Genomic DNA, 16,169 nt, shown 5'->3' on the forward strand with positions numbered 1-16,169 from the left:
ATTTCTGAGGCCAGTGCATTGCCTGTTCCTTTCATTTAAGAGTTCTTCTAACTCATTTTCTCCTTTCTCTTGATTAACTCTCCTGGTTCTTACCTGACTCCCTAGGCCTGAGATTGATATTCCCCTCAAATCTTTAACTTTATTTAAAAATTTATTGATTGTCAGTTCCTCTGCTTGACATTTGCCCAGTGCTTGTCTTTCCCCTCAACATGACCGTAAGCCCCATGGGAGCAGGGATTGTCTGGTGGTTTTTATTCGCGTTCTATATTATAAATTTGTTGTCTGGAATATAGAAAGGGGTCAGTAAATAATTGTTTAAAAACACTAAATTACAAGGGCTGAGTATTTAGAATTTACATCTGTAATTAAATTTATAGCAAAGTTAATCTGACAAAAATAATGATAATGATCATTATTGTGCTGCATGGTATAATTAGGCATAAATGTGAAGCAATTCATGTAACTTTTGATTAGTATTGCTTTTACATAACCAAAGCATGGTTTTCATCTTAGTTTAGTTTTTCCCCATTTAATACATGTCCCTTAACATCGCACAGCATTTCAGTCATCGTGATGAAGATGCTGCATTTATGTAAATCTCCCCTAGGCACCTTCTTATGCCTGAGCAACTAGGGCTCTTCTCCAGTGGCCACTCCTCCCTCCCATCATCCTACTCTCCAAAGGACTGGCTTTAGCACCACATCACTGTAGCAGCATATTGACAGGCACAAAACTGACATCTGAGTCACAATGAGTGTAGGTTCTCATACATACAGTCTTATGTGATGGGGAAGGACCATCACTCAGGCCATCTCCCTTTCTTTCCCTTGAGCAGCTACTATAGTCCCTGCCTCTGATGTCTGGTCTGTGTGAGGTTTAGGAGCCACTTGAAGCAGCTAAAACTCTGAGTCCTTGGCTGTGTGATTATGATGGTAAAGGGGAAAGTGGGGATACTCCAACTATAGGCACAGAAAATGGCTCTAATTCTCTCATATCTACAAGTCTGGGGGTTAAAAAGATAAAGGAAAAAAATGATAATCCCAGCCACAATCTCTCTTTTATCTCCTGACTCCAAAAAATGAAGAAAGGAAGTCTATAGTATTTTTCTCATTGGGGCAGCTCTATCTCTGTATCACATACAAAAAATTTTCTTTCTTTAGATCTTCCTCACCTAGTTATTACATTTCTTTAACAAAGGCAATACTTTTTTTCCACAATAAGAAATAAAAAGTTTTAAATCAAACAATTGCAAGAGAGTCAATATATATATATGTGTGTGTGTTGAGTCAGAAGTATAAAGGGTTGATAGTGGATCCTCATTTGCATTTGCAAAGAACAGTTAGAGAGCAAGCAAGTAAATACTGCCTAGCCTGGTATTATGGACCGAAGATGGCACTCAGAAGGGAGAAACTGAGAGACAAATAAGGAAAACTTTTTGGTTGGACTAGACTTATATCTGCTTTTGTCTGCTGACATATGGTGCTCAAAGGTACTTTATGCTCTTTGTGGCAATATATTCATTTACCTTATCAGAAATCATTCATATTTATATTAAACAGGCAGCCTGTAGAGTGTTCAGAATTATAGCTTTTGAAACACGATAGTCTACAACCGAATATTAATCTTGTACACATTTTTATGAATGTGATACTTACGTGAAAATCGATGCTTTATTAGAAGTTTCTTGTTTTTATCTTACCACCATGAGAAAAAATTTTATTTATGAAAATCTGAAGCAGTACAAAACTCAGAAGCTCCACCTAGGTGCAACAAACATGGATATGATGCTAAGCAACTCTAGTCTTTCCATAAATTGAATAAAACTTAAGTTTGACAGTATAGTAATCCTTAAAGCAGCAATCCTCAAATTTCAACATGGCCTTGTATATTGTTAAATAAGCAACGCTAGAATGAGCTATAGAGTTGTTTTTTAAGAATATAATGAGTGAGATGGCAATTACATGAAGTGATCTGAACAAAGGTGTGTAAGCTTGGAAAAAACCACTTCCCATGGGTAAAATATTGATGCCATAACCAACCCATATGGCCCACAATTTCATTAAATAGAAGCTTCTTGATGTTAATTTTTTTAAAGGAGTAATGTTAATACATATGGAATAGTAACATATATGTAATAGTCTTTTAAAAATTCTTTAAAAAATTAATGTATGTGTAGAATCTGTAATATATATAATCATGAAAATAGTAATCTAACCTAATATTTTAGCATGAAAAGCTTACTGGAAGGCACAGTGATGACAGGAGAGAGATCTCAAAATAGATGAGTTTGTTGTACCACTTATTAAGGAGTCTCTGATTTATCCACATAGAAGTGGAAAAGTTAGAATCTTCTATTAAATTTATAAAACATGAACAAAAAGTTACATACAACTCTCTTAAACATCTGTCCCCCAAATAATTTTCAGAAGATGAAAATGTTGGAAAGGATATAAGGAATAATTGACCATAAGCCAATTCTAATTATAGAGTGGCAATTGAAAGTATACCTTTATTATTATTTCGCAAAATAATTTTTGAGACTAATCATTTCTGTTGCATACTATAGATGAACATACTACACAATCAGATTTTCTTGGCTCATTTTTTATTTAAATATATTAATAAAAACAGTGAGAAAATATGCTAAAAATGATATTATATATGTAGTCTTTTTAGAAAGTAACCATGTTTGTGCAAGAGAAGTTTACATGATTCTTAGGTGGGAAAGTATGAATTGAAGAGTATCATTTATAACAAAAATATAGGTATCTTATTGCAGTAATGTATCATGTCATCCATCTCCTTAGAGGAAATCAATCACATTTAAAATACTGACCCCTTCTGGTTTTCTTTTCTCACCAGTTGACAAGTAAAATCCAATTTGTGAACTCACCAAAAAAGGAGAAGCTTAGATTATTTTGTAACATTTTGAAAAATTGTATAAATCATCCAGATAACAATCCTTAAAAAGCGGAAACTGTATTTTTAAAAGAAACATTAAAAAACATCACCAACATCGCTTCTGTTATGCTCTTGAGCTGAGATAAGAGATACCTGGTGCCTGGAGCATGGGCCGTCATCATTCATCAACATAGCGCCCAAAAGGTTGATGTGTTCATATTGGAAAAATAACCTTTGGACATATAGTTCTATTAGAATGGAATACCCCCACCACTGTTTTAGCTATGCACATATTTTCTTTTTAAAGTCCAACTAATTCAGTTCACTTTGCACACTGTCATCATATGCTTGGTCTTGGGTGTGAAATCCAGAAGACAAAGACAAAGCACAGTTAATACCACTGCTACTGCTGCTGCTGCTGCTGCTGCTGCTGTTACTGCTGCTGCTGCTAGGACTCTGGCTGCTGTAACCCTCTTCCCCCTCCTCCTCCTTTTCCTCCTTTCGTCTGAAGTTAGGCAGCAGGATTGTGAGTTAAAAGTGTGTCATTTTTTGGGCAAAAAACATACTGCTTTTTAGTAAGAGTTTACAGATCAAAATATTCCACACTAAATGAAATTGTAAAAGGTTGAGGAGACATCCATAGCTATAATTTGTAGCAATCATATTTTCTGTCATAAAACTATGTGTCAAATGTAGATTGACAGTATGAAATAATCTGGAAAATAGCATTTTATCAGCATTTGTTAATTTATCCAGGATAAGGATATGGTATGGTTGTAAGAAGGTTTATTTTACCAAACAAACAATGGGTAGATATTTAAACTGAATACATGCTTTCTAATGATTTCTGTTTTTATTTTTATTTTTTTAAAAAAATTATCTTCAATGTTGAAAGTATTACAGTTGTCTTCCTCTTTCCCCCATTGACCTTCTCCACCCTGTTCCCGCCTCCTCCCAGGCCTTCCCCACACTACTGTCTGCGTCATGTGTTATGCATATATGCATATAAGTTCTTTGGTTAATCTCTTCCCCCTCCCCCCACCCCCCTCCCTCTGAGAATCATCAGTCTGTTGCATGCTTCCATGTCTCTGGATCCTTTTTGTTTGTCAGCTTATTCTGTTCATTTTAATCAGGAAAGTAATATAGTCTCATAAAACACTTGGAATATACGAAGAAATATAAAGAATAAAATAAGCCATCTATTGAAAGTAACTGTTATTATACTGACTTATTTCCTTTGACTGCACATACTATTTACAGGATAGAAATCATAATGATATACAATTTGATATCTTTTTTCTACTTAATTTATTAGGAACATTTAATTAAATAGTCTTTGAAATCATACTTATGAAATGATATCATATTAAATCACTTCATTCATAGGATTATGAAATATTGTTTTTTCTAATAATAGAAATAATTATAAAACATATCTTAATGGAGATTAAAACATCAGCTTTTTTAATGATCCAAGCAAGAGCCTGATAACTCTTTGGGGAAGGAGTTAGCAGGTGTCCTGTGATCCATTTCTCTTTTGATTTCCCGGGAAACACTCTCATGGAAAGAAAGAAGGCAGGTAACCGAGTTAAACATGTTGATAACCAACCTCTTTGGTAAATAGACTAATGAATTTTGCTAAGAGGAAAACTTTAGGAGGAAACCTCTTGCTTATGGCATGCTTTGAGGAGAATGTCCTTGGTTAGAGTTGCCTATGATAAATACAACTTAGGATCTATACATTTGTGAGGCATGGCTTCCTGGGAAGTGTCACATAAGCTGTTCAACTCCCTAGGCTGTATTGGAGATGTGACAACCTAAATGTTCCCCATGTGTGAGGTGATCTGTGAATTTTGCTTAGAGAGCTCATCTGTTAGTCTAACTAGAAAACATAGTGAGCTAGAAGCAGGATTTAGGGAGCCCCGTTGAATGTCCCGGCTTGTCTCCATCCCCTAGTCAAATAATAACAATGGATGCCACTCATTGACTACATTAGCTGCTTCTCCTCTCCTTGTTTGCAGAGGCTCAAGTAAATAGGTGGAGAGAGTCTTTAATTGTTAACGCCACTGAAATGCCTACCCTCTACCTTGTGGGAAGCAAGGAGGAATCTCCTCTATAGAAACATGAGGCAATGATGGTGATGGTTGTCTTCTAACCACTTATTCTTTCTATAAGTATTTATTATTGACTGCCTTTTATGTTCCAGGCATAGTGGTAAGCAGGGCAGATTCAGACATTATTTGACTTGGCTGCTGTTGTTTGAGTGATTAACTGTCCATCATTTCTTTCTTTTTTTAATATTGTAAATAAAATCAAGCCTAGGGTTTTCTTCTTTTTTAAAAATATGTTTTCATTGATTCCAGAAAGAGGAAGGGAGAGAGAGAGAGAGAAGCATCGATGAGAGATAAACATTCATCGGCTGCCTCCTGCACCCCCCTCCTGGGGATCGAGCCCTTAACCTGGGCATGTGCCCTGGTGGAGAGTACCAGCCACCTCTTACTGTATGGGATGACGCTCAACCAACTGAGCCACACTGGCCGGGCTGCCCATCATTTCTGATTCAGGAGTCTCGTGTCTTCCACCAACATCCATGAAACTGACAGGCTAACTTTTTAGCTTGCAAGCAGGATAAGACAGCCCTTTCAGAGTTTTTGACATTGTGGTGCAAATGTCTTTTCCCATATTGTAGCTTGGTGCCTTGCCCTTTTACTTTCTTGGGGCAGGGGAGGTGTGAGTTTACAAAGAGAGGTTATTACTTTTTATGTAATTTATTATATCTTTATTTTTGTTTACGATAAAAGCTTTAAATGTCCTGTTTAAGAAAACTTTCCATATACTAGATTATCTCCTGTTTTATTTTCTGGAAGCTTTATTTTTAAACTTCCACATTTAGGTCTATAATCCATCTCAGCTGATTTTTGCTTGTTAGTGTGAGGGAGGAATCTATTTTCTTTTCCACTCTCCCTCAACTTTCTTTTTTCTTTTCTTGCTTTCAGCAGAATGTTGTTAGAACAGAATTTATTGAAAAGTCTGTCTTTTTTCCAGCACTCTGTAGTTCTATTTCTGTCATAAATTCAACATCCACGTGAACATGGGTCTGATTTCTAGCCTATTTAATTGCTTTATTTATTGATCCTCAAACTAGTTCTATACTAACTTAATTACCATGACATCAATACCATAACATGTAGGTGCAAATCTTCCCTTGGTTTTGTGTTTCATTTTTTTGCTTTTGTTTTGTTAAGAATATCTTGGTTATTTTTGACTACTTTGCATTTCTATATGCATTTTAGAATCAGTTTATCAAGATTCATGAAAAGTTTGTTGGGATTTTGATTGGAATTACATTAAATGTATAAATTTTGAGAGTTTTGACATTTTCCAGTATTTTGCAATATTGATAAATTTAAGTCTCAGAGTTTGTTTAGATTGTTTTGAATTTTCAACAAAACTTTCATAATTCTGTAATGTACAGAAATATATAATTTTTTGGATTCTGTATGATAATATTTTGCTTAGGATTTTTAAATGTATGTTCCTAAGTGAGACTGGCCTGTAATTTTTCATTCTTGAATTTTTCCTATTATATTTGGAACCAAGGTTATTCTAGCCTTATAAAACGAATTGAGGATTGGGCTTCATTGTATTTCCTGGGACAGTTTATGTAACATTGCAGTGATTTTCCCTGCTTGACTATTTGATGGGACCTGCATTTACAGCCATGTGGGCCTGGCGTTTTCTTTATGGGAAAATTTTTTACCATTGAATTAATTTCTTTAATGGTTATAAGACTCTTAGATGTTTTTCTTCTTTTTTCTCCCTTCCTCCCCCTCCTCCTCCTCTTCTTTTTCTTTTCTTTTTTTAAACAGAACCTGATAATATTTAATACACAACTTCGGTACAACCAAAAAGTAAAACACCACAGTAAAATAATCACAAAAAACATGGTATTTCATTTGCAATGCATGAGAAATGGTTAACATCTTTAGTCACAAACAAACTCTTAGAAACCAGTAACAGAGACACTGTAATCCAAGGAAACTAAAAAAAAGAAAATGAAATAATGAAAATGACGCTTAACGATTAAGCGTATGTGATTGTGCCGAACAGCGACAGAACAGCTTCTCTGCAGTATCACACTGTCACAGACTAAAAACACTGACATCCAGCGTTTTTCAGTTTTGAACAGTGTTTTACAGTTTGAACTCTCATAACCGAACCCTGGGACACAGATTGATGAGAAGCATCGACAATTAGGGGGAAAGCTAGTTGGGAATCAAAATATAAATTTTGAGCATCCTTAGGTGTAGCAATTCCAATTCATTGAAATTATTTCAACAAATTAGTTGAATGTTTTCTTTCTTCTTCAATCAGTTCTATGAATTTTGGGTTTGTTGGGTGTTTTTTGTTTTTAGTAATTTTCGTGTTTTACCCAGGTCTACAAATGTATTGACACAAGGTTGTGTACAGTGTCTCCTTGTTACCCCTTCAGTGCCTGCAGGATTTATAATGTCCTCTTTTTTATTTTAGTTAATCAGTCTTGCCTGAGGCTCATTCTAAGATCCAGCATTTATCTTTTCTCATCTTTTTAATTGTAAGTTTGTTTTCTATATCCAAACATATGAGGATTTTCTGGTTATCTTTCTTCTTGTTTTCTTATTTTTATTGTGATTAGAGAACATGTGCTGTATTATATCAGCCCCCTGAGATTTATTTTGACTTGCTTCTTAGCCCCATATTAGGTCAATTTTTGTTGTTATTAATCCTCACCTGAGGATACTTTTTTCATTGATTTCAGAGAGAGTGGAAGGGAGAGAGAGAGAAACATTGGATGTGAAAAAACACATTGATTTTGGTTGCCTCCCGCACACACCTGGACCGGGGGTGGGGGGATGGCATCGAACTGCAACCCAGGTACATGCCCTTGACTGAGAAGCAAATCTGAGACCCTTAGGTGCATGGGCAGGTGCCCTAACTACTGAGAAACACCAGCCAGGGTGGGTCAGTTTTTTTGTAAATATTTTATTTTACATTTGTTTATTAGTATAGTATTCTTTATATGCTCATTAGGTAACATTTGTTAATATTGTTACTCAAATTCTCTATAGTATTACTTTTAAAAGAAAAACCTGACCTTGTCAGTTATTGAAAGAAAAATGTTAAAATCTTCAAGTATGATTTGGATTTGTGCACCTCTCTTTGTAGTTCTGTAAAGTTTTGCTTTACACATTTTAAGCCAATGTTATTAGAAGCATACAAATTTTGTTTTGTTAGTGATTTTCATACTATGTCCAGAACTCTTAGGGACCATCCTATTTTGGCTATTAAAAGGTAGGGCTCTACTATATTTAGTCTTTGTTTTGTTTTTTAATATGTTTTTCATTTCAGAGAGAGGAAAGGAGAGGGAGAGAGAGATAGAAACATCAATGATGAGAGTAATTGATCGGCTGCCTCCTGCAGACCCCCTACTGGGGATTGAGCCTGCAACCTGGGCATGTGTGCTGACCGGGAATCGAACTTCGACCTCCTGGATCACAGGTCAATGCTCAACCTCTGAGCCACCCCAGCTGGGCCCTATTTAGTCTTGAGCTAGACAGTTTGCTTCTATTTCTTTTAATTGTCTGTACTTTTCAGTAATACTTAATTTGATAGATTATTCCATAATTTAACACAACTATTTATACACACACAGTGGGTAGCTGCTTAAGTATTTTTCATAATGGAGTAAAATGATTACATTTATTTTAGATAGATGAGTTTATTTCACATAGAGAATGTATTGAAGGGAGCAAACAGAGAAAGGAAAGCTGTTAGGAAGTTATTAAAATTTTTGAGGTAAGAATGATTATCAATAGGTTAAAGTTAAAAAACTAAGGTATTCAAAATAAAATATGTAAGCATTTCACTAACTTTTCATAGTTATTCAATTTGTAAAATATCATTGATGTTAATAAGAGTTTAAATTAGTTTTTCTTAGTAGTTGAAAAGCCTCTAAATGAAAGTCTTGCTTCTTCCATTAGAAAGGTTTTCCTGGCACTTGGCCTTATGGGCTTTTAATTCTTATAACATGGCCACTGCAGGTTATAATGGGAAACAGCTGTTGTTTTCCTCCAAAGAATTATTTAAAACAGTGATTTTTAAACTTGGCTTTGTAAAGACAGGGATTCTGTAGCATTGTTTCAGGGTCCATCCTGAGGGAAGAGAGAAGGATGACAGGAGAGCCCCTTACTTTACCACTCCAGATCCAACTAGAGGTGTTGTAATATTACATGATTCAGCTTGTGGGATTTAATTTGGAGAAAGATTTTTCTTGTTAGTAAAAAAAGTTTGAAAAAAACTTTTCACAATCACTTAAATCAGTGATAAGTAATCTCTGTTCACTCATAAGCACATTTTCTATGGGCCAAAATCAAGTCAATTCTGGTGATTTTCTTTTTTAAAAGAATTTTTTATTGATTTTTAGAGAGAGAAAAAGGGACAGGGAAAGAAAGAGAGAAACACCAATGTGAGAGCAAAACATCAGTGGGCTGCCTCCTGCATGCTCCCTAACTGGGGATCGAGCCCACAGTCTGGGCATGTGCCCTGAACTGGAATTGGACTAGCAGCCTTTCAGTGCACGGGACAGTGCTCAACCAGCTGAGCCACACTGGCAGGGCCCTGGTGGTTTTCTTGAAAGCTTTTTAGTTCTTTTACTTTGTATGAGTGAAGAGACTATATTTGATAGTAGATCAAAGACCCTATCTTAAATTTAGTTCTAATGAGGGTTTTTTTCTCTTAATTCCTTCAACTTTTTCGCCCAGCCCTGCTACCCCCTACCCTCTGACAGCTGTCAGTCTGTTCTTTGTATCTATGAGTCTGTTCCTATTTTGTTTGTTAGTTTATTTTGTTCATTAGATTCTACATATAAGTGAAATCATATGATATTTGTCTTTCTCTGATTGGCTTATTTCACTTAGCGTTATACTCTCTAGGTCCATCCATGCTGTCTCAAAAACAGCTGCATAGTATTCCACTGTGTAAATGTACCACAGCTTTTTTATCCACTCATCTTCTGATGGACACTTGGTCTGCTTCTAAATCTTGGCTATTGTAAATAACACTGCAGTGAACTTGGGAGTGCGTATAATTCTTTCAAATTAGTATTCTGGGTTTCTTCGGATAAATTCCCAGAAGTAAAATCGCTGGGTCATAAGGCAGTTCCAGTATGGTGGTTACCGGAGGAAAAGGGGGATGGGGGGAAGTAGGAGAGGGTAACGGGGGGATAAATGGTGATGGAAGACTTGACTTGGGGTAGTGAACACACAATACAATATACAGTTGATGTATTATAGAATTGTACCCTTGAAACCTATATCATTTTATTAACCAATAAAAATATATTACCCTGATAGTTCAAAAAAAAAAAAAAAAATTAGGTCTAATGTGTCTGTTACCATTCCCTTCTAATTTAAGCAACACAAAACTGGATTCCTTATGTTTAACCTCAGCAGAGTTTTTAATCCCTACAGCGCCCTCCCATACCCCTTAGAGGTAATTAACTGTTGAGAAGATGCATTAAACTAGAGATCTCCAAGTAGAAACTGACAATAAATATGTTAAAACTTGTCATTTTTAATCTATTTCAGGAATAGCTAGTGTCAGTACCCTGCTCTACCAGTACTATATAAAAAATATCCCTTCTTCAAGGTAAAAACTTACTGCTGGTGAAGAAAGATAATTATCAGCATTGGTTTTGTTTCTTAGGTTGACAAAGGAGTAGCTGCTGGGTATGATGTCTCTGAAAATTGCAAGCTGGGTCATGTTCCTTGATCTTAAATTTACAGAACTTCTTTGATAATAAACAATTTGATATCTAGAATTTTGATTACTTACTGTGAGCACAGTAAAGAGTACCCTCAAGGTTTGTAAAAGAATACTTTTAAAGCCAATGATAGCACTGGGTAACTGTCAACCCGGAAATATCTGTTTTAGATGCCTATAGTATCTGAAACTTTATTTTAAATCTGCATTTATTTGATAGATTGAACATGAGCTTCTACTTTTCCCCTTAATGTTTTCTTTGGTTTTAGTGCATAATAGTGGAAGGAATTTTTTATTTGCTTTCTTGCCTAGACTGCTGTTTACCAGCAGAAATAGTAACTGATACAAATGTATCAAATGAGTGAAATGATGAGATGCAGGCAGTGGAAAAATGAAAGAAATGAGAACTGCTGAAAAGGAACAAAAATAGAAAAATTGGAAAGGAATACAAGAAGCCAACAATATAACACAGAAATAAAAAATGGAATGGTAAGGAAAAGAAAATGAAACAAAAATCCCTGAAATGCTGAGAGGGAAAAAAAATGAAATGTAGAGGAATAAACATTTGGAGTGGGTGAGGCAAAAAGGAACAACCTAGAGGTGAAAGCTTTGTGGAGCTCCAAACAGTTGGTTAAAGGTATGGTTTTACCATTTGTTAAATTATCTTTTTTGTTGTTGTAAATCCTCACCCGGGGATATTTTTTCCATTGATTTTTAGAGAGTTGAAGGGAGGGAGGGAAGAGGGGGAGAGAGAAGGAGAGAGAGAGAAACATGGAAGTGAGAGAGACACATCAGTTGGTTGCCTCCTGCACAGGCCCCAACCGGGCTGAGGTGGAACCTGCAACCCAAGTATGTGCCCTTGCCGGGGATCCACCTGTGACCCTTCAATCTAACCACTGAGACACACCAGTCAGGGCTGTTAAATTATTTTGTAGTAATTAAAATGTATCTATTGGTACATTAAATTAGGCTAATAATTTTTTAAAAGACTAGATTTATCTTTTTTTATTTCTCTTAAACTAGGATATCTGCCCCCCACACTAACCTCCTCTGTTAGATTTCCATTGTTTCCAGAAAGATAGTGTCACGGGGATAACTTTTGTTTTTAAATATGTCTTGATGGATCTTTTGGTACCTAAAAAGTGTTCTGGTATCAGTTCCAGTGTGGTGGTGGAGAGTTTCCCCCTATACCACCAAGTAGTTTCCTGCAGCACCAGCTGGGTGCCCTATAGCTTGACTGTCCACCTGGAGATAGTCCACCTGGAGATAGTGTCAGATCACACAGGTTAAGGAGTCAGTCAATCTCACAAGAGTGCCACCACCCCACTTCAGATGCCAATTGCAAATTCATGTTGTCACCTGTGCTTCTGACCTGTCAACTGTAAATCAGAAATTCCCAACACCCCCTCCTTGGTTAATTTGCTAAAGCAGCTCATAGGTCTCAGGAAAACAGTTTACCTACGTTTACCAGTGTATGAAAGGATATGATAAAGAATATAGATAACATTCAAATGGAAGAGATGCCTAGGGCAAGGTCTATGAAAAGGGGTGCAGAGCTTTCGTGCCCTCTTTGGGTATGCCACTCTCCTGGCACAAGCACGTGTTCACCAGTCCAGAGGCTCTCTGACCCTCATCCTTGTGTTTTATGAAGGCTTCATTACATAGGCACAGTTGATGACATCATTGGCCGCTAGCATCTGATTCAACCTCCAGCCCCTTGTTCCTCCCCAGAAGTCAGAGGGGTGATCCAAAATTCCTCTAGTCCTGTGGCTGGTTCCCCTGGCAGCCAGCCCCCAACCTTAGGTGCAGTCCCAGAGTCACCTCACTAGCGTAGCAAACGCTCCCATCACTAAGGAAATCCCAGGGTTTTAGGAGCTCTGTGCAGAAAAGGGGATGAGGGTCCAATATATGTATTTCTTATTATAAGTCACAGTATCGCAGTACCACATAGCTCAGGTGGCCATGGTTTTCATAGAGTCAAGTTCACTTTCTGAAAGTTACCAATCTTTTCCATTCAGTCAGAAACGAGACCATAATTGCTAAGTGGTAACCATGACCCCTGTTGGCAAGAGGAAAAAACCCTTCTTTCTCACTTTTATAGATTACTTGTTGACAAAAGCTTTATTTTCTTTTTTCCAAATAAATCCTCTGGCCGCTGTCATTTTTATCTACAATTAAGAACTGTAGGTCATGTGAGTTGTTCCCTGTTCAGTGTTTTTGCGTGTTAGTTGCTAGATGTATTGCCGGTGGGAATGGCATCCTTTCACGGGGTCGTGAGAGAAGCATTTCGGGAGACCCACGCATGGGAGGTTGTGGTTTCACGGTAAGATCTATTGGGGTGGAAATAGAAGGCTGCCCCCAGGTTCCTGATGTCCCATTGTTGGCGGCAGTGAGAACATCAGGTATTAAACCGGCGGGGTCAGACGTGGCCTGGGTTCAGCAACCTCGGTACTTGAGTTCTGGTTAGGAAAGAATTTAGAGCCACGAATCAAACTATAAGAACATTTATTTAGAAAAATCACAGAGGTATAAAAAGTAATTCATAGAAGACCTGGTTTTAGGAAACAGGTTACAGAGGCAAAGGAGGACCCTTGGGGCTTAGAAGTGAAGAAGGTAAGGGTGATACACCTTGGGGTGGGGATGAAGAGGTGGAGGGAGAGGGGAAAGGAGGGAGAGGAGCTGGATCCTCTGTCATAAGGGTTTCAAGGATGGAGTTTTTAGGGGAGGTCCCAGGGGAAGATCTCAATAGAATATTCATCGGCTTTCCAGGTGTGTCCTTTCAGGGTCTAGGTCTCCACTGATTGTTCAGTTCCAGGGGGGGATCTTTATTCTATGCTGCCTGTCCTGAGGTGGTTTCGCTGGCTTTTCTGGGCCTGGAGCTGAAATACAACTGAGACCTGGATGTTATCTCTAGAAAGGAAAGGCCAGATATGCTAGTGGAGGAAAGGTTACCCTGGGGATGAGGTCCCGCCCTACAGTTATTCATTGCTAGGCACCTGGGGCTTTCCTCCCTGGTGACCTCTACCTGGCCCGTCGTCCTTGCCCTGCTCATGTCTGTCTAACTGCCTACCACACCATCTCCATTTGTCCCACTGTGGAAAAAGTGTAGCTGTGTCTTCATCAAGCCCAGTACAAAGGCCAAGGTCCAAAATTCTGTGCCATTGGCTCAGTCCAGTCCAGTCCCTGTCACCATCCAGCTAGCTTAGTCTGTATTCCCAGCTGCACTTCAGCTGGCTGTGCCTGGGCCCCACGCTTGGAACCCCTGTGGCCAGGCCGCAGGCCCTGGGCCCCAGCCCCAGGCAGCTGCTAGTGCCACATGGCTGCTGTTGAGAGAGAATGTGCAACTGAGGCTTGAGCATGTTACCAGGTGAGAGAGAGAGAGAGCTCTTTATTAAGCTTGGGTTATATTATCTCAGGCTTGGGAAGGACCAGGAGCTTCTTCAAACTAACCTGTCAGCTTTCCAAGCTTTCGGGCTCGCCCTGGATCCCCCTCCTACCAGTCCATTTCCTAGATCTTCCCGGGTTCTCTGTCCCTTATCCAGGCCAGTCCTTTCCCCAGGCTAGACCGACAGGTTCTCTGTGGTGACCATCGTGGCTCCTGCTGCACAGGCCTCCTAGCAGAAGCACTTCCCCCTGCGCCATCTCAGCGTCTCCTGGGCATGTCCCAGCAGAGGAATATCCCCTTTATTGTTTGATCCCTCCCCCAGTCATCTGCGGGAATGGACATTTGTACCCTGGGGAGACTGGAAAACCGGTCCTTTCTCCCTACATAGGGAGGGAAGGGTGTTAATCCCCTTGGTTGGGAAATGCTGCGATCCCCTGGGGTGCTTATGAATGCCGCAACTTCCTAGCAATGCGGGCTTATGCTTCCTAGTTTATTAGCTTGATGTCTGATTCCCTTTACTCTCTTCCTTTATTAATATTTAGCTACCTACTCTTACAGATAGAATCCTTTGTTTTACACCGAAAAATTCTCTGCTTCACCTGCCTCTTAATTAAGATAGCACTTATTCATTTACTTGTTTAATAAATGTGTTTTGAGAACATTCTTTCCAGTTGTGTTATATATAAAAAATAAAAACCGAATATAGTATAAACACTGTTTTCAAGGAGCTAAAAATTTATTGCTTGGGAAAAACAGAAAAGGGAGGAATTCTATGGGGGATTGGTGAAGGTTTCAGAGACTATGTGAGCTTTGAAGTGGGTCTAGAAGGATGAAGAATAAAAGTTTTCCTGGTCAAAAGGAAACTGGAAAATAATTATGCAAGCATTGCAACTTGCTAAGTGTCAAGAAAGATGAGGCAAAGAATGAATTTTAATTCCTTGACTTGGTAGTTAATTAAACAACAGTGTCTGCCTTACTCTATAAGGGGCAGAGGTATTGCTGACTGTAAGCGTTTAGTCCGAGAGGCATCCCTGCAAGTGATGTACGCAATTTCTTATAGGAATTAGATCTTAATCTTGGGAGCTGGTTAAGCAGTCTATAGAAATTGTGTATAATTGTGTCTCTCCTTCTGGTGTGGGCCTCAAAGGTAGCAGGGTTGGCAACTAGCGCATGACGCAGGAGGGAACAAAGGCACACTAGAACCCAGAAGGTGAAAGAGGAACCACACCTTCCTGTTGTGGGGACTAAAAAATATTAATACTTTTCCTCCCACCTTCTAAGTCCTTCTGACTGGGCTAATAGTCAAATTTAATAGAGAGATTAACAGGAAAGAATCAAAGTTTTAATACATGCGCATGGGGAATTCACATAGACATGAAGATTCCATGAAAATTTCCAAGACAGTGAGGCAGCATTGGCTATAAAAGACATTTTTGGACAAAGGAGAAAGGGTGAGGGATAGAGCATTAGATATCATAAGTTAGAATGGACAATTTACAAGTAATTGAGGAAGGGCAGAACATGCATGGCAGGAAAGTTCTTGCTAGGCAACTCAGAAACAGTGGGTCACAGGGTATCTAGCTAACAGGCTCGGAGCCTTCCTGCCAGGGTGAAGTTTCTTAAGGGGATTAAGCCAAAGGTCCTTCCCAAAGCAGGGTTCTCTTTCTAACTCTCTTGGGCAGGAAAAGGGGGAGGGTCAAAGATTCTTTCTGAGGCTTTTTCTTAATCAACAGCTTAAAAATCAATATTCCAAGAAGGCGACTTCAGGGTGGCAAAACTTTGCTCCCTTCACTCTCACCAGAACCTGCATAGGTATGTCTGTTAGCACCACTAAGCATCCAACTTTGATGATGTGGGTGATCAGTGGAAGAGTGGCACATTTCGCCATGGAGCTGCACAGGAGCCTGGTCCAGAATACAGAGATGTTGAAGGAAGATCCTGTGATTGCCGGGGGAGCTGCCCCCCACCCTGCCCACAAGTTGAGCAAGTGGATCTGTAACAAAATGTGGGTACACTAAGCTACATGTTCACTTCAAGGAATGTTGACAGTTACGTAGGCATGTGTAACCCACAGCCCTCTCAA

General features: G+C 38.5%; 1 protein-coding gene across 3 annotated transcripts in view; it reads left to right on the forward strand.

Moving 5' to 3' along the window:
* NSUN3 (NOP2/Sun RNA methyltransferase 3) overlaps positions 1 to 16,169 on the forward strand; it is a 161,794-nt gene that overhangs the window by 30,388 nt on the left and 115,237 nt on the right. The gene's annotated exons all lie outside the window — the stretch shown is intronic.

This window comes from Miniopterus natalensis, chromosome 6 (assembly GCF_054644295.1).
Source record: "Miniopterus natalensis isolate mMinNat1 chromosome 6, mMinNat1.hap1, whole genome shotgun sequence".
NCBI classification, from domain to species: Eukaryota; Metazoa; Chordata; class Mammalia; order Chiroptera; family Miniopteridae; genus Miniopterus; species Miniopterus natalensis.